The sequence below is a fragment of the Cherax quadricarinatus genome, chromosome 4, assembly GCF_038502225.1.
Source record: "Cherax quadricarinatus isolate ZL_2023a chromosome 4, ASM3850222v1, whole genome shotgun sequence".
NCBI lineage: Eukaryota > Metazoa > Arthropoda > Malacostraca > Decapoda > Parastacidae > Cherax > Cherax quadricarinatus.
In genome coordinates, this window is record NC_091295.1 from 67,865,882 (window position 1) to 67,891,109 (window position 25,228).

Genomic DNA, 25,228 nt, shown 5'->3' on the forward strand with positions numbered 1-25,228 from the left:
TATGGTTCCTGCCTCCACTACTTCACTTGCTAGGCTATTCCACTTCCTGACGACTCTATGACTGAAGAAATACTTCCTAACGTCCCTGTGACTCGTCTGAGTTTTCAGCTTCCAGTTGTGACCCCTTGTTTCTGTGTCCCCTCTCTGGAACATCCTATCTCTGTCCACCTTGTCTATTCCCCACAGTATCTTGTATGTCGTTATCATGTCTCCCCTGACCCTTCTGTCCTCCAGTGTCGTCAGTCCAATTTCCCTCAACCTTTCCTCGTACGACATTCCCCTGAGCTCTGGGACTAGCCTTGTTGCAAACCTTTGTACTTTCTCTAACTTCTTGACGTGCTTAACCAGGTGTGGGTTCCAGACTGGTGCTGCATGCTCCAGTATGGGCCTAACGTACACAGTGTACAGTGTCTTGAATGATTCCTTATTAAGGTATCGGAACGCTATTCTCAGGTTTGCCAGGAACGTATGCTGCAGCAGTTATTTGGTTGATGTGTACCTCCGGTGACGTGCTCGGTGTTATGGTCACCCCAAGGTCTTTCTCCCTGAGTGAGGTCTGTAGTCTTTGTCCACCTAGCCTATACTCTGTCTGCGGTTTTCTTTGCCCCTCCCCAATCTTCATGACTTTGCATTTGGCAGGGTTGAATTCGAGAAGCCAGTTTCTGGACCACATGTCCAGCCTGTTCATGTCTCTTTGCAGTCCTGCCTCATCCTCATCCAATTTAATTCTTCTCATCAGCTTCACATCATCTGCGAATAGGGACACTTCAGAGTCTATTCCTTCCATCATGTCGTTCGCATATATCAAAAATAGCACTGGTCCTAGAACTGATCCCTGTGGGACCCCGCTCGTCACAGGCGCCCACTGTGATACCTCTTCACGTACCATGACTCGTTGTTGCCTCCCTGGCAGGTATTCCCTGATCCATTGCAGTGCCCTCCCTGTTATATGCGCCTGATCCTCCAGCTTCTGCACTAATCTCTTGTGGGGAACTGTGTCAAAGGCCTTCCTGCAGTCCAGGAAAATGCAATCAACCCACCCCTCAAGGTGTGGATGTGTGTATGTGTGTACTCACCTAGTTGAGGTTGCGGGGGTCGAGTCCGAGCTCCTGGACTGTGTGAGTGTGTGTGTGTGTGTGTGTGTGTGTGTGTGTTTGTGTGTGTGTGTGTGTGTGTGTGTGTGAGTGTGTGTGTGTGTGTGTGTGAGTGTGTGTGTGTGTGTGAGTGTGTGAGTGTGTGTGTGATAAATATGTAGTGAGTGTGGGAGAGAGAAATATAAATAGCAAATGGTTATAGGAGTAAAGCATCATCACACCTGCCCACCTAGCCCACCTGGCCCATCAGCCCACCTAACCCACCTGCCCACCTGCCCACCTAACCCACCTGCCCACCTAGCCCACCTGGCCCACCAGCCCACCTAACCCACCTGCCCACCTAGCCCACCTAGCCCACCTACCCACCTAGCCTACCCAGCCCACCTAGCCCACCTGCCCACCTAGCCCACCTGCCCACCTAGCCCACCCCTCCCAGCTAGCCCACCTAGCCCACCTGCCCACCTAGCCCACCTGCCCAGCTAGCTCACCAGCCCACCTAGCCCACATGCCCACCTAGCCCACCCAGCCCACCTGCCCACCTAGCCCACCAGCCCACCTAGCCCACCAGCTCACCCGCCCACCTAGCCCACCTGTCCATCTAGCCCACCAACCCACCTGTCCACCTAGCACCACCCCACCTGTTAGTGAGAGGGTTGTTAGTGAGAGGGTTGTTAGTGAGAGGGTTGTTAGTGAGAGGGTTGTTAGTGAGAGGGTTGTTAGTGAGAGGGTTGTTAGTGAGAGGGTTGTTAGTGAGAGGGTTGTTAGTGAGAGGGTTGTTAGTGAGGAGGTTGTTAGTGAGAGGGTTGTTAGTGAGAGGGTTGTTAGTGAGAGAGTTGTTAGTGAGAGGGTTGTTAGTGAGAGGGTTGTTAGTGAGAGGGTTGTTAGTGAGAGGGTTGTTAGTGAGAGGGTTGTTAGTGAGAGGGTTGTTAGTGAGAGGGTTGTTAGTGAGGAGGTTGTTAGTGAGAGAGTTGTTAGTGAGAGGGTTGTTAGTGAGAGGGTTGTTAGTGAGAGGGTTGTTAGTGAGAGGGTTGTTAGTGAGAGGGTTGTTAGTGAGAGAGTTGTTAGTGAGGAGGTTGTTAGTGAGAGGGTTGTTAGTGAGAGGGTTGTTAGTGAGAGGGTTGTTAGTGAGAGGGTTGTTAGTGAGAGGGTTGTTAGTGAGAGGGTTGTTAGTGAGAGGGTTGTTAGTGAGAGGGTTGTTAGTGAGAGGGTTGTTAGTGAGAGAGTTGTTAGTGAGAGGGTTGTTAGTGAGAGGGTTGTTAGTGAGAGGGTTGTTAGTGAGGAGGTTGTTAGTGAGAGAGTTGTTAGTGAGAGGGTTGTTAGTGAGAGGGTTGTTAGTGAGAGGGTTGTTAGTGAGAGAGTGAGGGGATGTTAGTGAGAGGGTTGTTAGTGAGAGGGTTGTTAGTGAGAGGGTTGTTAGTGAGAGGGTTGTTAGTGAGAGGGTTGTTAGTGAGAGGGTTGTTAGTGAGAGGGTTGTTAGTGAGAGGGTTGTTAGTGAGAGGGTTGTTAGTGAGAGGGTTGTTAGTGAGAGGGTTGTTAGTGAGAGGGTTGTTAGTGAGAGGGTTGTTAGTGAGAGGGTTGTTAGTGAGAGGGTTGTTAGTGAGAGGGTTGTTAGTGAGAGGGTTGTTAGTGAGAGGGTTGTTAGTGAGAGGGTTGTTAGTGAGAGGGTTGTTAGTGAGAGGGTTGTTAGTGAGAGGGTTGTTAGTGAGAGGGTTGTTAGTGAGAGGGTTGTTAGTGAGAGGGTTGTTAGTGAGAGGGTTGTTAGTGAGAGGGTTGTTAGTGAGAGGGTTGTTAGTGAGAGGGTTGTTAGTGAGAGGGTTGTTAGTGAGAGGGTTGTTAGTGAGAGGGTTGTTAGTGAGAGGGTTGTTAGTGAGGAGGTTGTTAGTGAGAGGGTTGTTAGTGAGAGGGTTGTTAGTGAGAGGGTTGTTAGTGAGAGGGTTGTTAGTGAGAGAGTTGTTAGTGAGAGGGTTGTTAGTGAGAGGGTTGTTAGTGAGAGGGTTGTTAGTGAGAGGGTTGTTAGTGAGCGGGTGGTTCGTGAGAGGGTTGTTAGTGAGAGGGTTGTTAGTGAGAGGGTTGTTAGTGAGAGGGTTGTTAGTGAGAGGGTTGTTAGTGAGAGGGTTGTTAGTGAGAGGGTTGTTAGTGAGAGGGTTGTTAGTGAGAGGGTTGTTAGTGAGAGGGTTGTTAGTGAGAGGGTTGTTAGTGAGAGGGTTGTTAGTGAGAGGGTTGTTAGTGAGAGGGTTGTTAGTGAGAGGGTTGTTAGTGAGAGGGTTGTTAGTGAGAGGGTTGTTAGTGAGAGGTTGTTAGTGAGAGGGTTGTTAGTGAGAGGGTTGTTAGTGAGAGGGTTGTTAGTGAGAGGGTTGTTAGTGAGAGGGTAGTTAGTGAGAGGGTTGTTAGTGAGAGGGTTGTTAGTGAGAGGGTTGTTAGTGAGAGGGTTGTTAGTGAGAGGGTTGTTAGTGAGAGGTTGTTAGTGAGAGGGTTGTTAGTGAGAGGGTTGTTAGTGAGAGGGTTGTTAGTGAGAGGGTTGTTAGTGAGAGGGTTGTTAGTGAGAGGGTTGTTAGTGAGAGGGTTGTTAGTGAGAGGGTTGTTAGTGAGAGGGTTGTTAGTGAGAGGGTTGTTAGTGAGAGGGTTGTTAGTGAGAGGGTTGTTAGTGAGAGGGTTGTTAGTGAGAGGGTTGTTAGTGAGAGGGTTGTTAGTGAGAGGGTTGTTAGTGAGAGGGTTGTTAGTGAGAGGGTTGTTAGTGAGAGGGTTAGTGAGGGGGTTGTTAGTGAGAGGGTTGTTAGTGAGAGGGTTGTTAGTGAGAGGGTTGTTAGTGAGAGGGTTGTTAGTGAGAGGGTTGTTAGTGAGAGGGTTGTTAGTGAGAGGGTTGTTAGTGAGAGGGTTGTTAGTGAGAGGGTTGTTAGTGAGAGGGTTGTTAGTGAGAGGGTTGTTAGTGAGAGGGTTGTTAGTGAGAGGGTTGTTAGTGAGAGGGTTGTTAGTGAGAGGGGTTGTTAGTGAGAGGGTTGTTGTGAGAGGGTAGTGAGAGGTTGTTAGTGAGAGGGTTGTTAGTGAGAGGGTTGTTAGTGAGAGGGTTGTTAGTGAGAGTGTTGTTAGTGAGAGGGTTGTTAGTGAGAGGGTTGTTAGTGAGAGGGTTGTTAGTGAGAGGGTTGTTAGTGAGAGGGTTGTTAGTGAGAGGGTTGTTAGTGAGAGGGTTGTTAGTGAGAGGGTTGTTAGTGAGAGGGTTGTTAGTGAGAGGGTTGTTAGTGAGAGGGTTGTTAGTGAGAGGGTTGTTAGTGAGAGGGTTGTTAGTGAGAGGGTTGTTAGTGAGAGGGTTGTTAGTGAGGGGGTTGTTAGTGAGGGGGTTGTTAGTGAGGGGGTTGTTAGTGAGAGGGTTGTTAGTGAGAGGGTTGTTAGTGAGAGGGTTGTTAGTGAGAGGGTTGTTAGTGAGAGGGTTGTTAGTGAGAGGGTTGTTAGTGAGAGGGTTGTTAGTGAGAGGGTTGTTAGTGAGAGGGTTGTTAGTGAGAGGGTTGTTAGTGAGAGGGCTGTTAGTGAGAGGGCTGTTAGTGAGAGGGCTGTTAGTGAGAGGGCTGTTAGTGAGAGGGCTGTTAGTGAGAGGGCTGTTAGTGAGAGGGTTGTTAGTGAGAGGGTTGTTAGTGAGAGGGTTGTTAGTGAGAGGGTTGTTAGTGAGAGGGTTGTTAGTGAGAGGGTTGTTAGTGAGGGGGTTGTTAGTGAGGGGGTTGTTAGTGAGGGGGTTGTTAGTGAGGGGGTTGTTAGTGAGAGGGTTGTTAGTGAGAGGGTTGTTAGTGAGAGGGTTGTTAGTGAGAGGGTTGTTAGTGAGAGGGTTGTTAGTGAGAGGGCTGTTAGTGAGAGGGCTGTTAGTGAGAGGGCTGTTAGTGAGAGGGCTGTTAGTGAGAGGGTTGTTAGTGAGAGGGTTGTTAGTGAGAGGGTTGTTAGTGAGAGGGTTGTTAGTGAGAGGGTTAGTGAGAGGGTTGTTAGTGAGAGGGTTGTTAGTGAGAGGGTTGTTAGTGAGAGGGTGGCTGGGTCGTCACTGTCGTTGTCGGTTCCTTTAACATAATGTACGATGAGGGTAATTCAAGTGTATTACTGCAGAGAATACTGAAGACTGGTGAGAGAGAGAGAGAGAGAGAGAGAGAGAGAGAGAGAGAGAGAGAGAGAGAGAGAGAGAGAGCAAGCATTCACCTGATTACAGGTAATGGGGGCGGTGAGAGAGGTGTGATAAAGATGCAAGTGCTTGATCCTCTTTCACACACACACACACACACACACACACACACACACACACACACACACACACACACACACACACACACACACACACACACACACACTGCAGTTTCATGTGTAGGAATAAAAAGATCCACGAGGCCAGGAACCAAAAATGCCAGTGACTGAGGTTCGATACACGGGTGTCAGGACGGTAGACTCGACCCCCATACACACAATTCACTGAGTACAACTCTGTGAGTACACAAGATGTCTTCACAGAGAACTCATGGCAGATTCCAAGATAATGCAGTCATGGACGAGCAGCCAGAAAGAAAAAAACGAAAGCTAAACGCAGAGAAATAATAATAATAACAATAATAATAATAATAATAATAATAATAATAATAATAATAATAATAATAATCTTTATTTCTACAAGTACATGTACAAGGTATACAGACCATAGCTGACATCAATAACATACTAGTATATAGAAATCCGCTTGTTATGTAGATAATTTCCCGAAAATTAGGTCAATTTTGGTCCCCAGGATGTGACCCACACCAGTCCACTAACACCCAGGATGCGACACACACCAGTCCACTAACACCCAGGATGCGACACACACCAGTCCACTAACACCCAGGATGCGACACACACCAGTCCACTAACACCCAGGTACCTGTTTCACTGCTAGGTGAACATGGACAGCAGGTGTCTCAAGGAAACATCCTAATGTTTTCACCCGTACCGGGGATCGAACCACGGACCTCAGTGTGTGAGGCGAGTGCGCTATATATGTTACATTCTGTTAGAAGGAACAGAAACAATGTGCTACTCAAGGACACACAATAATCTATGGAAACTGAGCAACTGTCAGCCATTTGTAATTCCAACATGAGTGAAAATATATTTTATTTCATGAAGCGGTAAACCTGTGTGTGTAAATAAGGCAACAAAATAAATAAATAATGCTGGAGGTTCGATCGACCGTTTACTAATGGTGGGTTATATATATATATATATATATATATATATATATATATATATATATATATATATATATATATATATATATATATATATATATATATATATATATTCTTTCTTTCAACATACCAGCCATATCCCACCGAGGTGGGGTGGCCCAAAAGGAAAAACTAAAGTCTCTTTTCAAATTTAGTAATATATACAGGAGAAGGGGTTACTAGCCCCCCTGCTCCCGGCATCTTAGTCGCCTCCTATGACACGCATGGGTTACGGAGGAAGAATTCTGTTCCACTTCCCCATGGAGGATATATATTTTATATATATATATATTTTATATATATATATATATTTTATATATATGTATATATATATATATATATATATATATATATATATATATATATATATATATATATATATATATATATTCAACAAGGCCGTCTCCCACCGAGGCAGGGTGATCCAAAAGAAAGAAAATCCCCAAAAAGAAAATACTTTCATCATTCAACACTTTCGCCTCACTCACACATAATCACTGTTTTTGCAGAGGTGCTCAGAATACAACAGTTTAGAAGCATATACATATAAAGATACACAACATATCCCTCCAAACTGCCAATATCCCAAACCCCTCCTTTAAAGTGCAGGCATTGTACTTCCCATTTCCAGGACTCAAGTCCGACTATATGAACATAACCGGTTTCCCTGAATCCCTTCACTAAATATTACCCTGCTCACACTCCAACAGATCGTCAGGTCCCAAGTACCATTCGTCTCCATTCACTCCTATCTAACACGCTCATGCACGCTTGCTGGAAGTCCAAGCCCCTCGCCCACAAAACCCCCTTTACCCCGTCTTTCCAACCCTTTCGACGACGACCCCTACCCCTCTTTCCTTCCCCTATGCCTATAGATTTATATGCTTTCCATGTCATTCTACTTTGATCCACTCTCTCTAAATGACCAAACCACCTCAACAACCCCTCTTCTGCCCTCTGACTAATGCTTTTATTAACTCCACACCTTCTCCTAATTTCCACACTCCGAATTTTCTGCATAATATTTACACCACACATTGCCCTAAGACAGGACATCTCCACTGCCTCCAACCGTCTCCTCGCTGCTGCTTTTACCACCCAAGCTTCACACCCATATAAGAGTGTTGGTACTACTATACTTTCATACATTCCCTTCTTTGCCTCCATAGATAACATTTTTTGCCTCCACATATACCTCAACGCACCACTCACCTTTTTTCCCTCATCAATTCTATGATTAACCTCATCCTTCATAAATCCAACCCCCGACACGTCAACTCCCAAGTATCTGAAAACATTCACTTCTTCCGTACTCCTCCTCCCCAATTTGATATCCAATTTTTCTTTATCTAAATCATTTGATACCCTCATCACCTTAGTCTTTTCTATGTTCACTTTCAACTTTCTACCTTTACACACATTCTCAAACTCGTCCACTAACCTTTGCAATTTTTCTTTAGAATCTCCCATAAGCACAGTATCATCAGCAAAAAGTAACTGTGTCAATTCCCATTTTGAATTTGATTCCCCATAATTTAATCCCACCCCTCTCCCGAACACCCTAGCATTTACTTCTTTTACAACCCCATCTATAAATATATTAAACAACCATGGTGACATTACACATCCCTGTCTAAGACCTACTTTTACTGGGAAGTATTCTCCCTCTCTTCTACACACCCTAACCTGAGCCTCACTATCCTCATAAAAACTCTTTACAGCATTTAGTAACTTTCCACCTATTCCATATACTTGCAACATCTGCCACATTGCTCCTCTATCCACTCTATCATATGCCTTTTCTAAATCCATAAATGCAATAATAACTTCCCTACCTTTATCTAAATACTGTTCACATATATGCTTCAATGTAAACACTTGATCTACACATCCCCTACCCACTCTGGAGCCTCCTTGCTCATCCGCAATCCGCAATATATATATATATATATATATATATATATATATATATATATATATATATATATATATATATATATATATGGAAACAATTGCAGACGGGCGATCTTAACTATGCAGGACAAGCCATGGGGGGAGGATCTTTAGCTCAAATACTTTCACACTTCTGAGTGCGTCATCAGGAGCTGTGCAATGTTGCAAGGGAGCAACCAAAGCAGGGAGAGAGGTCTCAGAGTAGCGTAGGTGTCATCGGCCACGGTTACCCTTATATATTTATATATATTTATATATTATATATATATATATTTATATATATTTATATATTTATATATATATATTTATATATATTTATATATATTTATATATATAATCATCCCATCGTCTTTGCACTAAATTTTTTTTCTCCTACTTACAATATTTCGGTGTTGAAGAGGAAGACTGGGAGCGCCATGCATCATCCTGGACTTATAGAAGGCCACTTATAAATTCTCAGTCATTTCTTGATATAAACGAGCAGAACCTGACTGCCTGGTGATGAAGTGGTAGGTGGTAGGTGACTCAGGGGAGGGGGAGGCACCTGAAGCGAAGCTTGTGCCAGGTGGTAGGTGGCAGGTTGTTGGTGGCAAGTGGCAGGTTGTTGGTGGCAAGTGGCAGGTTGTAGGTGGCAAGTGGCAGGTTGTAGGTGGCAGGTGGTAGGTGAGCCTGGCACCTGCGTCTAGGTCAACCTATACATGACCCGGACCTTCAGACAGTGAGGGCCCGGGTTCGATTCCCGGCGAGGGTTGAAACATTGGGCGTGTTTCCTTACACTGGTTGTCCATGTTCACCTAGCAGTAAAATAGGTACCTGGGTGTTAGTGGACTGGTGTGGGTCGCATCCTGGGATAAAATTGACGTAATTTGAGGGAAATGCTCTGCATAACAAGGGACTTTCTATAAAGTAGCAGGTCTCTAAACCTTGTACATGTACTTGTAGAAATAAAGATGATGATGATTATTATTATTATTATTATTATTATTATTATTATTATTATTATTATTATTATTATTATTATTATTATTATTATTATTATTATTACTATAGCTTTATTCTGGTGAGCCGGTTTCCTGCCTCTCAGAAAGCTAGTCCCTGTCTTCCCTATCAATTCTTCTGAATATTTTATACGTTGTTATCATGTCTCCTATGTACTCTCCAGTGTCTTAACATGCTTTGTCAGGTGCAGGTTCCATGCTGGTGCTGCGGACTCCAAGACGGTCCTCTCCTATGCTGGATTAAGAGCCATGAATGATTCTGTGTTGAGGTTCCTGAACGCTGCTCTTAGACTTACAAAACAAGTATTAGGTACAGTGGCTGTTCCACTTATGGAAATTCCACCATAGTCAAACACCTTCCACCAGTGCTACTTACTATGGTACTATGCTTGGCACTATGCTTGGCACTATGCTTAGCACTATGCTCGCCTCAAGGTTTCTCTCCCCGAAGCAGGTGTCAGATCAACCAAGGCAAGCACCAGACGAGCCTGACCCATGGCCGGGTTCCGGGAGTAGGAAAATCTCTAGGAACTTATTAAAGGTGTCAACCATTGTTTTGTTGCCGTCTTTATATTTCTGGTGCTGTCTCCTGCTGTTTGGTGGTGGGTTGTATGTTACCGCTGGTGCTAATAGTTTCTGTCTCCTGCTTTTTGGTGGTGGGTTGCATATTACTGCTGTTGCTACTACATGTGGTCCCCCAGTCTTAACTGTGTCGACTTGGTAGCCCTATGAATGATTTCTTCTAATATATTGACCGTATGAGGGAGTTTAGATGTATGAGGGGGTGTAGGTGGATGAGGGAATGTAGGTGTATGAGGGGGTGTAGGTGGATGAGGGAATGTAGGTGTATGAGGGGGTGTAGGTGGATGAGGGAGTGTAGGTGTATGAGGGGGTGTAGGTGTATGAGGGAGTGTAGGTGTATGAGGAGGTGTAGGTGGATGAGGGAGTGTAGGTGTATGAGGGGGTGTAGGTGGATGAGGGAGTGTAGGTGTATGAGGGGGTGTAGGTGTATGAGGGAGTGTAGGTGGATGAGAGGGTGTAGGTGTATGAGGGAGTGTAGGTGTATGAGGGGGTGTAGGTGTATGAGGGAGTGTAGGTGGATGAGGGAGTGTAGGTGTATGAGGGGGTGTAGGTGTATGAGGGGGTGTAGGTGCATGAGGGAGTGTAGGTGCATGAGGGGGTATAGGTGGATGAGGAAGTGTAGGTGTATGAGGGGGTGTAGGTGTATGAGGGAGTGTAGGTGTATGAGGGGGTGTAGGTGTATGAGGGGGTGTAGGTGGATGAGGGAGTGTAGGTGTATGAGGGGGTGTAGGTGGATGAGGGAGCGTAGGTGTATGAGGGTGTGTAGGTGTATGAGGGGGGTGTAGGTGTATGAGGGAGTGTAGGTGCATGAGGGGGTGTAGGTGGATGAGGAAGTGTAGGTGTATGAGGGGGTGTAGGTGGATGAGGGGGTGTAGGTGGATGAGGGAGTGTAGGTGTATGAGGGGGTGTAGGTGTATGAGGGAGTGTAGATGTATGAGGGAGTGTAGGTGTATGAGGGGGTGTAGGTGGATGAGGGAGTGTAGGTGTATGAGGGGGTGTAGGTGGATGAGGGGGTGTAGGTGGATGAGGGAGTGTAGGTGTATGAGGGGGTGTAGGTGTATAAGGGAGTGTAGGTGGATGAGGGGGTGTAGGTGGATGAGGGAGTGTAGGTGTATGAGGGGGTGTAGGTGTATGAGGGAGTGTAGGTGGATGAGGGAGTGTAGGTGTATGAGGGGGTGTAGGTGGATGAGGGAGTGTAGGTGTATGAGGGGGTGTAGGTGTATGAGGGAGTGTAGGTGGATGAGGGAGTGTAGGTGGATGAGGGGGTGTAGGTGGATGAGAGAGTGTAGGTGTATGAGGGGGTGTAGGTGTATGAGGGGGTGTAGGTGTATGAGGGGGTGTAGGTGTATGAGGGAGTGTAGGTGGATGAGGGAGTGTAGGTGTATGAGGGGGTGTAGGTGGATGAGGGAGTGTAGGTGTATGAGGGGGTGTAGGTGTATGAGGGAGTGTAGGTGGATGAGGGAGTGTAGGTGTATGAGGGGGTGTAGGTGGATGAGGGAGTGTAGGTGTATGAGGGGGTGTAGGTGTATGAGGGAGTGTAGGTGGATGAGGGAGTGTAGGTGGATGAGGGGGTGTAGGTGGATGAGAGAGTGTAGGTGTATGAGGGGGTGTAGGTGGAAGAGGGAGTGTAGGTGTAAGAGGGGGTGTAGGTGTATAAGGGAGTGTAGGTGCATGAGGGGGTATAGGTGGATGAGGAAGTGTAGGTGTATGAGGGGGTGTAGGTGGATGAGGGAGTGTGGGTGTATGAGGGGGTGTAGGTGTATGAGGGAGTGTAGGTGGATGAGGGGGTGTAGGTGGATGAGGGAGTGTAGGTGTATGAGGGGGTGTAGGTGTTTGAGGGAGTGTAGGTGTATGAGGGGGTGTAGGTGTATGAGGGGATGTAGGTGGACGAGTGAGTGTAGGTGGACGAGGGGGGTGTAGGTGGATGAGGGAGTGTAGGTGGATGAGGGAGTGTAGGTGTATGAGGGGGTGTAGGTGGGAGAGGGAGTGTAGGTGGGAGAGGGAGTGTAGGTGGATGAGGGAGTGTAGGTGTATGAGGGAGTGTAGGTGTATGAGGGGGTGTAGGTGTTTGAGGGAGTGTAGGTGTATGAGGGGGTGTAGGTGTATGAGGGGATGTAGGTGGACGAGTGAGTGTAGGTGGACGAGGGGGGTGTAGGTGGATGAGGGAGTGTAGGTGGATGAGGGAGTGTAGGTGTATGAGGGGGTGTAGGTGGGAGAGGGAGTGTAGGTGGGAGAGGGAGTGTAGGTGGATGAGGGAGTGTAGGTGTATGAGGGGGTGTAGGCGGATGAGGGGGTGTAGGTGGATGAGGGAGTGTAGGTGTATGAGGGGGTGTAGGTGGATGAGGGAGTGTAGGTGGATGAGGGAGTGTAGGTGTATGAGGGGGTGTAGGTGGATGAGGGAGTGTAGGTGTATGAGGGGGTGTAGGTGGATGAGGGAGTGTAGGTGTATGGGTGAGTATAGGACCTGGGAGGGGCAGTAAGAAGGGGCATCGGGGGAGGGGCTGCGGGGAGGGGCAGTGGGGAGCGGCGGCGAGGAGGGGCGGCGGTGAGGGGCGGCGGGGAGGGGCGGCGGGGAGGGGCGGCGGGGAGGGGCGGAGGGCAGCGGCGGCGGGGAGGGGCGGAGGGGAGGGGTACCGGGGAGGGGCGGCGGGGAGGGGCGGCGGGGAGGGGCGGCGGGGAGGGGCGGCGGGGAGGGGCGGCGGGGAGGGGCGGCGGGGAGGGGTGGTTCACACACTAGGGTGGTCAGTGTGGTGAAGACCTTCACACGAGACACAGGACTTACAGTAAGTGATGCCAGTCTTGTTTACCTTCCTGGCACCAGTGCCACACACCTGACACCAGTGCCACACACCTGACACCAGTGCCACACACCTGGCACCAGTGACACACACCTGACACCAGTGACACACACCTGACACTAGTGCCACACACCTGACACCAGTGCCACACACCTGACACCAGTGCCACACACCTGACACCAGTGCCACACACATGACACCAGTACCACAAACCTGACACCAGTGCCACACACCTTACACCAGTGCCACACACCTAACACCAGTGCCACACATGACACCAGTGACACACACCTGACACCAGTGCCACACACTTGACACCAGTTACACACGTGGCACCAGTGCCACACCTTACACCAGTGCCACACATGACACCAGTGACACATATCTGGTACTAGTGACACACGCTTGACATCAGTACCACACACCTGGCACCAATGCCACACACCTGACATCAGTGCCACACCTGACACCAGTGCCACACAACTGACACCAGTGACACACGTGACACCAGTGCCACACACCTGTCACCAGTGACACACCTGACACCAGTGACACACATCTGGTACTAGTGACACACACCTGACACTAGTGACACACACCTAGCATCAGTGCCACACCTGACACCACTGACACGTGGCACAAGTGCCACACACATTAAACAAGTGCTCCACACCTTCAGTGCTACACACATTCAATTAGTGCCACACATCTTTCATGAGTATCACACACCTTAAACCAGTGCAACACAAATTCCACTAGTGCTACACACCTTCCATCTGTGCTACACATCATAAACCGGTGCCAAACATATTTTCTTCAGTGCCACACACCATCAGTGACACACACACACCTTCCAGCAGTGTAATACACCTTCCATCAGTGACACACACCTACCATCAGTGCCACACACACCTTCCATCAATCCCACACACCTTCCATCAGTGCCATACACTTCCCATCAGTGCCACACGCTTACCATCAGTGCCACACACTTACCATCAGTGCCACACACCTACCATCAGTGCCACACACTTACCATCAATGCCTCACACCTTCCACCAATGTCACACACCTTCTATCAGTGCCACACACTTACCATCAGTGCCTCACACTTTCCACCAATGTCACACACCTTCCATCAATGCCACACACTTTCCATCAGTGCCGCACACACTTACCATCAGTGCCACACACCTTCCACCGGCGTCACACACCTACCCTCAGTGCCATACACCTACCACCAGTGCCACACACCTACCATCAGTGCCACACACCTGCCACTAGTGCCACATAATTGCCATCAATGCCACACACCTACCATCAGTGTTACACACTTGCCACCAGTGCCGCATAATTACCATCAATGCCACACACCTGCCACCAGTGACACACACTTGCCATCAGTGCCACACACCTGCCATCAGCGCCACATACCTACGATCAGTGCCACACACCTGCCATCAGCGCCACACACCTACCACCAGTGCCACACACCTCCCATCAGTGTAGTGCACACCTGCCGTTAGTGAAACACATCTGCCATCAGTGCCACACACACTTGTCATCAGTGCCGCGCACACGTGCCGTCAGTGCAACACACCTTCCATCAGTGCCACACACCTTCCATCAGTGCCACACACCTGCTATCAGTGTCAAACACCTACCACCAGTGCCGCGAACACCTGCCGTCAGTGCAACACATCTGCCATCAGTGTCACACACCTTCCATCAGTGCCATACACCTGCCATCAGTGTCAAACACTTACCACCAGTGCCACACACCTGGCATCAGTGTAGTGCACACCTGCCATCAGTGCAACACCTTCCATCAGTGCCACACACCTGCCATCAATGTCAAACACCTACCACCAGTGCCGCGAACACCTGCCGTCAGTGCAACACACCTGCCATCAGTGCCACAAACCTTCTATCAGTGCCATACACCTGCCATCAGTGTCAAACACCTACCACCAGTGCCACACACCTGCCATCAGAGCCACACACCTGCCATCAGTGCCACACTTGTCATCAGTGTCACACATCTACCACCAGCGCCACACACCTACCACCATTGCCACACACCTACCATCAGTGCCACACACATGCTATCAATATCACACACCTTCCACCAGTGCCACACACCTACCATCAGTGCCACACACCTATCATCAGTGCCAAACATCTACCATCAGTGCCACACACCTGCCATCAATATCACACACCTGCCACCAGTGACACACACCTGCCACCAGTGACACACCTGCCATTAGTGCCACACACCTACTATCAGTGCCACACACCTGCTATCAATATCACACACCTTCCACCAGTGCCACACACCTACCATCAGTGCCACACACCTATCATCAGTGCCAAACATCTACCATCAGTGCCACACACCTGCCATCAATATCACACACCTGCCACCAGTGACACACACCTGCCACCAGTGACACACCTGCCATTAGTGCCACACACCTACTATCAGTGCCACACACCTACTATCAGTGCCACACACCTGCCATCAGTGCCACACACCTGCCATCAGTGCCACACACCTACCATCAGTGCCACACACCTGCCATCAATGCTACACACCTGCCATCAGTGCCACACACCTACCATCAGTGCCACACACCTACCATCAGTGCCACACACCTGCCATCAATATCAGACACCTTCCAACAGTGCCACACACTTGCCATCAGTGCCACCAATGTCTGCAGTAAATGTAAATTCTAAGTTACGTAAACCATTGTACACACTGTAAGCACTGTAAACACTGTAAACACTGTAAACACTGTAAACACTGTAAACACTGTACACACTGTAAACACTGTAAACACTGTAAACACTGTAAACACTGTATACATATTCCTGAAACATTTCCACCGTGCAAGTCTCTGTAAATTACCGTTGTAAATTACCGTTGTAAATTACCGTTGTAAACGCCCATCTGGTCATGTCTTAAAAAAAACAGTAAATGTAAATTATTACGAAATATTTACTAATCAAGGATATTTTGTAAATATTTCACCTGTAAATAATGTTCCACCTGTAAATAATGTTCCACCTGTAAATAATGGACCATCTGTAAATAATGTTCCACCTGTAAATAATGGACCATCTGTAAATAGTGTTCCACCTGTAAATAATGGACCATCTGTAAATAATGTTCCACCTGTAAATAATGGACCATCTGTAAATAATGTTCCACCTGTAAATAATGGACCATCTGTAAATAATGTTCCACCTGTAAATAATGTTCCACCTGTAAATAATGGACCATCTGTAAATAATGTTCCACCTGTAAATAATGGACCATCTGTAAATAATGTTCCACCTGTAAATAATGGACCATCTGTAAATAATGTTCCACCTGTAAATAATGTTCCACCTGTAAATAATGTTCCACCTGTAAATAATGGACCATCTGTAAATAATGTTCCACCTGTAAATAATGGACCATCTGTAAATAGTGTTCCACCTGTAAATAATGGACCATCTGTAAATAATGTTCCACCTGTAAATAATGGACCATCTGTAAATAATGTTCCACCTGTAAATAATGTTCCACCTGTAAATAATGGACCATCTGTAAATAATGTTCCACCTGTAAATAATGGACCATCTGTAAATAATGTTCCACCTGTAAATAATGTTCCACCTGTAAATAACGGACCACCTGTAAATAACGGACCACCTGTAAATAATGGACCATCTGTAAATAACGACCACCTGTAAATAACGGACCACCTGTAAATAACGGACCACCTGTAAATAATGTTCCACCTGTAAATAACGGACCACCTGTAAATAATGTTACACCTGTAAATAACGGACCACCTGTAAATAATGGACCATCTGTAAATAACGACCACCTGTAAATAACGACCACCTGTAAATAACGGACCACCTGTAAATAATGTTCCACCTGTAAATAACGGACCACCTGTAAATAACGGACCACCTGTAAATAACGGACCACCTGTAAATAACGGACCACCTGTAAATAATGGACCACCTGTAAATAATGGACCACCTGTAAATAACGGACCACCTGTAAATAACGGACCACCTGTAAATAACGGACCACCTGTAAATAACGGACCACCTGTAAATAATGGACCACCTGTAAATAATGGACCACCTGTAAATAACGGACCACCTGTAAATAATGGACCACCTGTAAATAATGGACCACCTGTAAATAACGGACCACCTGTAAATAACGAACCACCTGTAAACGGACCACCTGTAAATAACGGACCACCTGTAAATAATGGACCACCTGTAAATAACGGACCACCTGTAAATAACGGACCACCTGTAAATAACGGACCACCTGTAAATAATGGACCACCTGTAAATAACGGACCACCTGTAAATAACGGACCACCTGTAAATAACGGACCACCTGTAAATAACGGACCACCTGTAAATAATGGACCACCTGTAAATAATGGACCACCTGTAAATAACGGACCACCTGTAAATAACGAACCACCTGTAAATAACGGACCACCTGTAAATAACGGACCACCTGTAAATAATGGACCACCTGTAAATAACGGACCACCTGTAAATAACGGACCACCTGTAAATAACGGACCACCTGTAAATAATGGACCACCTGTAAATAACGGACCACCTGTAAATAATGGACCACCTGTAAATAACGGACCACCTGTAAATAATGGACCACCTGTAAATAACGGATCACCCGTAATTAAATTTTTATTTTTAATGTTTTGTAAATCATTTACTGCATTTTGTTTTCAAAGAATAAAAATGTTGTTGAAATAGTGTATGTAAATCATCTCTTTATTTACATTTCTATATGTACCCTGTAAATTATACTGAAGTGCCGTCTGCTCTGTAAATTAACTAAAGTTGATATGATTATCCTGTAAATGTGGGCGTGCGCGTGTTTACAGTGATAATGTGGGCGTGGGCGTGTTTACAGTGTAAATGAGCTACTGTTAGTGTGGTCAGTCTGTAAATGACTGAATGTTACTGTACCCGCCGTGTAAATGATACCCTTCTTTTAAGGTAAATATATTTCCGTTTCTTGGAAGTGGAGAGAGAGAGAGAGAGAGAGAGAGAGAGAGAGAGAGAGAGAGAGGCTGTGGGGGAGAGGGGAGAATGGAGGGGTTGTAGAGTAGTGGGGAAGATGACGGTTTTTATGTGGGGAAGACGAACAGTAAAATAAGTCTCCAAAACAGTCTGTGACAGTGACATTCACATGATGAGTGGGGTCCCACAAGAGTCAGTACTGGGGGTGGCATGATGAGTGGGGTCCCACAAGAGTCAGTACTGGGGGTGGCATGATGAGTGGGGTCCCACAAGGGTCAGTACTGAGGGTGGCATGATGAGTGGGGTCCCACAAGAGTCAGTACTGGGGTGGCATGATGAGTGGGGTCCCACAAGAGTCAGTACTGGGGTGGCATGATGAGTGGGGTCCCACAAGAGTCAGTACTAGGGATGGCATGATGAGTGGGGTCCCACAAGAGTCAGTACTGAGGGTGGCATGATGAGTGGGGTCTCACAAGGGTCAGTACTGGGGGTGGCATGATGAGTGGGGTCCCACAAGAGTCAGTACTGGGGGTGGCATGATGAGTGGGGTCCCACAAGAGTCAGTACTGGGGGTGGCATGATGAGTGGGGTCCCACAAGAGTCAGTACTGGGGGTGGCATGATGAGTGGGGTCCCACAAGGGTCAGTACTGAGGGTGGCATGATGAGTGGGGTCCCACAAGAGTCAGTACTGGGGGTGGCATGATGAGTGGGGTCCCACAAGAGTCAGTACTGGGGGTGGCATGATGAGTGGGGTCCCACAAGAGTCAGTACTGGGGTGGCATGATGAGTGGGGTCCCACAAGAGTCGGTACTGGGGGTGGCATGATGAGTGGGGTCCCACAAGGGTCAGTACTGGGGGTGGCATGATGAGTGGGGTCCCACAAGAGTCAGTACTGGGGGTGGCATGATGAGTGGGGTCCCACAAGAGTCAGTACTGGGGGTGGCATGATGAGTGGGGTCCCACAAGAGTCAGTACTGGGGGTGGCATGATGAGTGGGGTCCCACAAGAGTCAATACTGGGAGTGGCATGATGAGTGGGGTCCCACAAGAGTCAGTACTGAGGGTGGCATGATGAGTGGGGTCTCACAAGGGTCAGTACTGGGGGGTGGCATGATGAGTGGGGTCCCACAAGAGTCAGTACTGGGGTGGCATGATGAGTGGGGTCCCACAAGAGTCAGTACTAGGGATGGCATGATGAGTGGGGTCCCACAAGAGTCAGTACTGGGGGTGGCATGATGAGTGGGGTCCCACAAGAGTCAGTACTGGGGGTGGCATGATGAGTGGGGTCCCACAAGAGTCAATACTGGGGGGTGGCATGATGAGTGGGGTCCCACAAGAGTCAGTACTGAGGGTGGCATGATGAGTGGGGTCTCACAAGGGTCAGTACTGGGGGTGGCATGATGAGTGGGGTCCCACAAGAGTCAGTACTGGGGGTGGCATGATGAGTGGGGTCCCACAAGAGTCAGTACTGGGGGTGGCATGATGAGTGGGGTCCCACAAGAGTCAGTACTGGGGGTGGCATGATGAGTGGGGTCCCACAAGGGTCAGTACTGAGGGTGGCATGATGAGTGGGGTCCCACAAGAGTCAGTACTGGGGGTGGCATGATGAGTGGGGTCCCACAAGAGTCAGTACTGGGGGTGGCATGATGAGTGGGGTCCCACAAGAGTCAGTACTGGGGTGGCATGATGAGTGGGGTCCCACAAGAGTCGGTACTGGGGGTGGCATGATGAGTGGGGTCCCACAAGGGTCAGTACTGGGGGTGGCATGATGAGTGGGGTCCCACAAGAGTCAGTACTGGGGGTGGCATGATGAGTGGGGTCCCACAAGAGTCAGTACTGGGGGTGGCATGATGAGTGGGATCCCACAAGGGTCAGTACTGGGGGTGGCATGATGAGCGGGGTCCCACAAGGGTCAGTACTGGGGGTGGCATGATGAGTGGGGTCCCACAAGAGTCAGTACTGAGGGTGGCATGATGAGTGGGGTCCCACAAGGGTCAGTACTGGGGGTGGCATGATGAGCGGGGTCCCACAAGGGTCAGTACTGGGGGTGACATGATGAGTGGGGTCCCACAAGAGTCAGTACTGGGGGTGGCATGGTGAGTGGGGTCCCACAAGAGTCAGTACTGGGGGTGGCATGATGAGTGGGGTCCCACAAGAGTCAGTACTGGGGGTGGCATGATGAGTGGGGTCCCACAAGGGTCAGTACTGGGGGTGGCATGATGAGTGGGGTCCCCACAAGAGTCAGTACTGGGGGTGGCATGATGAGTGGGGTCCCACAAGGGTCAGTACTGGGGGTGGCATGATGAGTGTGCTCTCCACAAGAGTCAGTACTGAGGGTGGCATGATGAGTGGGGTCCCCACAAGAGTCAGTACTGGGGGTGGCATGATGAGTGGGCTCTCCACAAGAGTCATTACTGGGGGTGGCATGATGAGTGGGCTCTCCACAAGAGTCAGTACTGAGGGTGGCATGATGAGTGGGCTCTCCACAAGAGTCATTACTGGGGGTGGCATGATGAGTGGGCTCTCCACAAGAGTCATTACTGGGGGTGGCATGATGAGTGGGCTCTCCACAAGAGTCAGTACTGAGGGTGGCATGATGAGTGGGGTCCCACAAGGGTCAGTACTGGGGGTGGCATGATGAGTGGGGTCCCACAAGAGTCAGTACTGGGGGTGGCATGATGAGTGGGGTCCCACAAGAGTCATTACTGGGGGTGGCATGATGAGTGGGCTCTCCACAAGAGTCAGTACTGAGGGTGGCATGATGAGTGGGGTCCCACAAGAGTCAGTACTGGGGGTGGCATGATGAGTGGGCTCTCCACAAGAGTCAGTACTGAGGGTGGCATGATGAGTGGGGTCCCACAAGAGTCAGTACTGAGGGTGGCATGATGAGTGGGCTCTCCACAAGAGTCAGTACTGGGGGTGGCATGATGAGTGGGCTCTCCACAAGAGTCAGTACTGAGGGTGGCATGATGAGTGGGGTCCCACAAGGGTCAGTACTGGGGGTGGCATGATGAGTGGGCTCTCCACAAGAGTCAGTACTGAGGGTGGCATGATGAGTGGGGTCCCCACAAGAGTCAGTACTGGGGGTGGCATGATGAGTGGGCTCTCCACAAGAGTCATTACTGGGGGTGGCATGATGAGTGGGCTCTCCACAAGAGTCAGTACTGAGGGTGGCATGATGAGTGGGCTCTCCACAAGAGTCATTACTGGGGGTGGCATGATGAGTGGGCTCTCCACAAGAGTCATTACTGGGGGTGGCATGATGAGTGGGCTCTCCACAAGAGTCACTACTGAGGGTGGCATGATGAGTGGGGTCCCACAAGGGTCAGTACTGGGGGTGGCATGATGAGTGGGGTCCCACAAGAGTCAGTACTGGGGGTGGCATGATGAGTGGGGTCCCACAAGAGTCATTACTGGGGGTGGCATGATGAGTGGGCTCTCCACAAGAGTCAGTACTGAGGGTGGCATGATGAGTGGGGTCCCACAAGAGTCAGTACTGGGGGTGGCATGATGAGTGGGCTCTCCACAAGAGTCAGTACTGAGGGTGGCATGATGAGTGGGGTCCCACAAGAGTCAGTACTGAGGGTGGCATGATGAGTGGGCTCTCCACAAGAGTCAGTACTGGGGGTGGCATGATGAGTGGGCTCTCCACAAGAGTCAGTACTGAGGGTGGCATGATGAGTGGGGTCCCACAAGGGTCAGTACTGGGGGTGGCATGATGAGTGGGCTCTCCACAAGAGTCAGTACTGAGGGTGGCATGATGAGTGGGCTCTCCACAAGAGTCAGTACTGAGGGTGGCATGATGAGTGGGGTCCCACAAGGGTCAGTACTGGGGGTGGCATGATGAGTGGGGTCCCACAAGAGTCAGTACTGGGGGTGGCATGATGAGAGGGGCCTGCAAGGGACGCCTGTCTCTTGCAGGTCCCTCTCAAATACAACCTACCCAACATTCTCCACCTGACTCCCCCCCCGCACTATATATACTCAGGTACTCTTCACCCAGGTAGATTTGTTTGTGACTTGATAAATTTCACTGTGTGGGCGAAACATAGCCAATAAAGGATCAAATTATACTGCGTTTGTGTTTAATACTTTTTTTTTATCTCCACCTCTAATTATTTCTAGTATAAAACTCTAGTAGTATCCTCCACTGACCTAGCTGAAGGTGCAACTCCTGCCTTATTTAAATGAACTCTATCCCTAATATATACGTCGGTCTTGTCATAGAAGTGACCCTGGTAAAATACACTACAAATTCATATCTTTTCTGCTGTATACGAATGTGGTTTACATGTAGCAAAATGCTGTTGAGCACAAGAGAAAGCTACTCTAATGCGGTGCCTTTCGGGCAGACTAATCGCCGGCAGACAGTCGTCTGTATGAATGGTGCTGCAGTATCTTTGGAGTGCTTGTCCGGCCAGCAGGTGACACCAGTTGCACTGGGCAATGGTACGTTTTAAACATCCTTGGAAAAACGCTACATGTTACAGGGATCCATCTCTCCTTCCTCATTATGTTTATTACTGCCCAATACTCGTGAAGCAAGTCCTCGCGTCTACGCTTGCCAACATCATTGTCTCCTGCTGTGAGGCAGTTAATAGGGCTGCTTCCGGTACCCAACATGATGCTGTTAAGTCCGTTAATAATATCAAGACATCTTAGCCCCTGGAAAACACGCTCTCTGCCTCCCTATCCGTAAATTTATCCAGGAATCCCCATTAAGAACAACAGTGATAATTTAGACGTGTGCGCAGCCATTAGATATCCGGATTTTGTAGATGTTTCGTAAATCAGTAGCTTTATTAATAAAATACACTGACATAAACGGAAGATTGTAAAAGAGGAGGTAATGAGTCCGTCAGCCTGGGAGGAGCAGGTGTTCGGTACCGCAGTCCCGGTGAATCTGCAGCGCCGGCAGGCAAATGGACGCTTGTATACTGGAGTCAAATGAGTTGCGGGTCTAGAGTAAAGATACCCAAGTGTGTTAAACTCATCAATTTGTCGGTATTATATACCATCAATCAGGGGCGAATCTATTATGAAACTGATGAAGCTTAAGTTTCAGGGCCCCTTATCCCTGAGGGGCCTCAGAAGCCACATTGCTTAAAATTTTTAAGTCTACTGGATGAGAATGGGTGGCTAAGGGCCCTATAACAGTTAAAGTTTCAAGGCCCCCAAAATGTAGGTCCACCACTGCCATTGATGTAAGTATAAAAAACTTAATATCACTGGTGAGCTTTGTTGTACTCACCTAACTGTGGTTGCAGAGGTAGATTCATAGCTCCTGACCCCTCCTGTGTGATCTCTGTCGTCTCTGCTCCTTGCTACGTCCGTCGTCCCACATTCGCCTTGGAGCGCATCAAAGTTGTTATTATCTTGTCTTTCCATCCTTCCTTTTGATCTTGAGTTTCGCTCCTTTCCTCTCCACCACTGTCCAGCTTCCCCTGTTGTCCTGAGGATTCCTCGCAGGGAACTGCTACGGATCCACTTGTTTATCCCTCAGTCAGTCGCCGTGTATCTCTCTCCTAGCTTCGTCCAGCTTTTCTTTCATTTGCTGCTACAGCTGCTCCAGATATAATGATGATAAACAACGTGGAACTGTGCAACAGCTAAATATCTTCATTCCGAAACGTTTCGTCTGCACACTAGGTTTTCTGTCACCAGCAACAGCAGGTGAAGAATTAAAAACATGTGCAACATCTGGGAATCTTTATTGTAGACGTTTCGCCATCCAGTGGCTTTATCAATACAAATTCAAGAACATAATTGGAAGACAGAACTATACACAGAAGATGAGGTAATCAGTCCCTCAGCTTTGGAGTTGGTGTGAAGAGCACCGTAGTCGTGAAGAATCTGAAGCAAAGACATTAGGTTAGGTAAGGTTCGTCTGGAAACAGGACAGGTGTTTCCTGACGCGGGTCTTAGTCACTTAATGACACATCCCCCCATTCCCTCCCTGTTGGAGCTTTTGGTCATCTGACCGAGGCCTTCAGCTGGCTTACCGGTCCACCCCTTTAAAAATCATGGTCAGTTATAACCATTTAGTTGAAGCAAAGGCATGAAGATAGACGCTTATGTACCGGTGTACTGACGCCACAAATCTCATTCCTCCCTGTTCATAGCATCAGATTTCCACCTACATTACATTACCTACAAGCGAGACCTTCTCACAAAAATATCCATAGTGTCTCTACCACATCATCCACCACCTCACAACATTCCATCATCTATCTACCACATCGTCCACCACCTCACAACATTCCTTCATCTCTGACCGCGGGTTTAATCCCGCCCGTGGTATGGTTTGTTTGCAATAGTGTCATTACGATTTCGTGAGTCATGTTTCCATCATCACTGCCACATCATCCACCACCTCACAACATTCCATCATTTCACTACCACATCATCCACCACCTCACAACATTCCATCATCTCTCTACCACGTCATCCACCACCTCACAACATTCCATCATCTCACTACCACATCATCCACCACCTCAAAACATTCCATCATCTCTCTACCACGTCATCCACCACCTCACAACATTCCATCATCTCACTACCACATCATCCACCACCTCACAACATTCCATCATCTCACTACCACATCATCCACCACCTCACAACATTCCATCATCTCACTACCACGACATCCACCACCTCAAAACATTCCATCATCTCTCTACCACGTCATCCACCACCTCACAACATTCCATCATTTCACTACCACGTCATCCACCACCTCACAACATTCCATCTCTCTACCACGTCATCCACCACCTCACAACATTCCATCATCTCTCTACCACATCATCCACCACCTAACAACATTCCATCATCTCACTACTACATCATCCACCACCTCAACATTCCATCATCTCTCTACCACGTCATCCACCACCTCACAACATTCCATCATCTCTCTACCACGTCATCCACCACCTCACAACATTCCATCATCTCACTACCACATCATCCACCACCTCACAACATTCCATCATCTCTCTACCACGTCATCCACCACTTCACAACATTCCATCATCTCTCTACCACGTCATCCACCACCTCACAACATTCCATCATCTCTCTACCACGTCATCCACCACCTCACAACATTCCAGCATCTCTCTACCACGTCATCCACCACCTCACAACATTCCATCATCTCTCTACCACGTCATCCACCACCTCACAACATTCCATCATCTCACTACCACATCATCCACCACCTCACAACATTCCATCATCTCTCTACCACGTCGTCCACCACTTCACAACATTCCATCATCTCTCTACCACATCATCCACCACCTCACAACATTCCATCATCTCTCTACCACGTCATCCACCACCTCACAACATTCCATCATCTCTCTACCACGTCATCCACCATCTCACAACATTCCAACATCTCTCTACCACGTCATCCACCATCTCACAACATTCCATCATCTCTCTACCCCGTCATACACCACCTCACAACATTCCATCATCTCTCT

General features: G+C 48.3%; 1 protein-coding gene across 2 annotated transcripts in view; it reads left to right on the top strand.

Moving 5' to 3' along the window:
* The first annotated feature begins 12,596 nt into the window (after nt 1–12,596).
* The window catches only part of LOC128684455 (cytochrome c oxidase assembly factor 6 homolog), a 95,862-nt gene continuing 83,230 nt past the window's right edge, over nt 12,597–25,228 (top strand). For both annotated transcript variants that reach the window (XM_070097197.1, XM_070097205.1), the window contains exon 1: nt 12,597–12,638. The gene's annotated coding sequence lies outside the window, so the exon portion shown is untranslated. The remainder of the gene's footprint in view (nt 12,639–25,228) is intronic.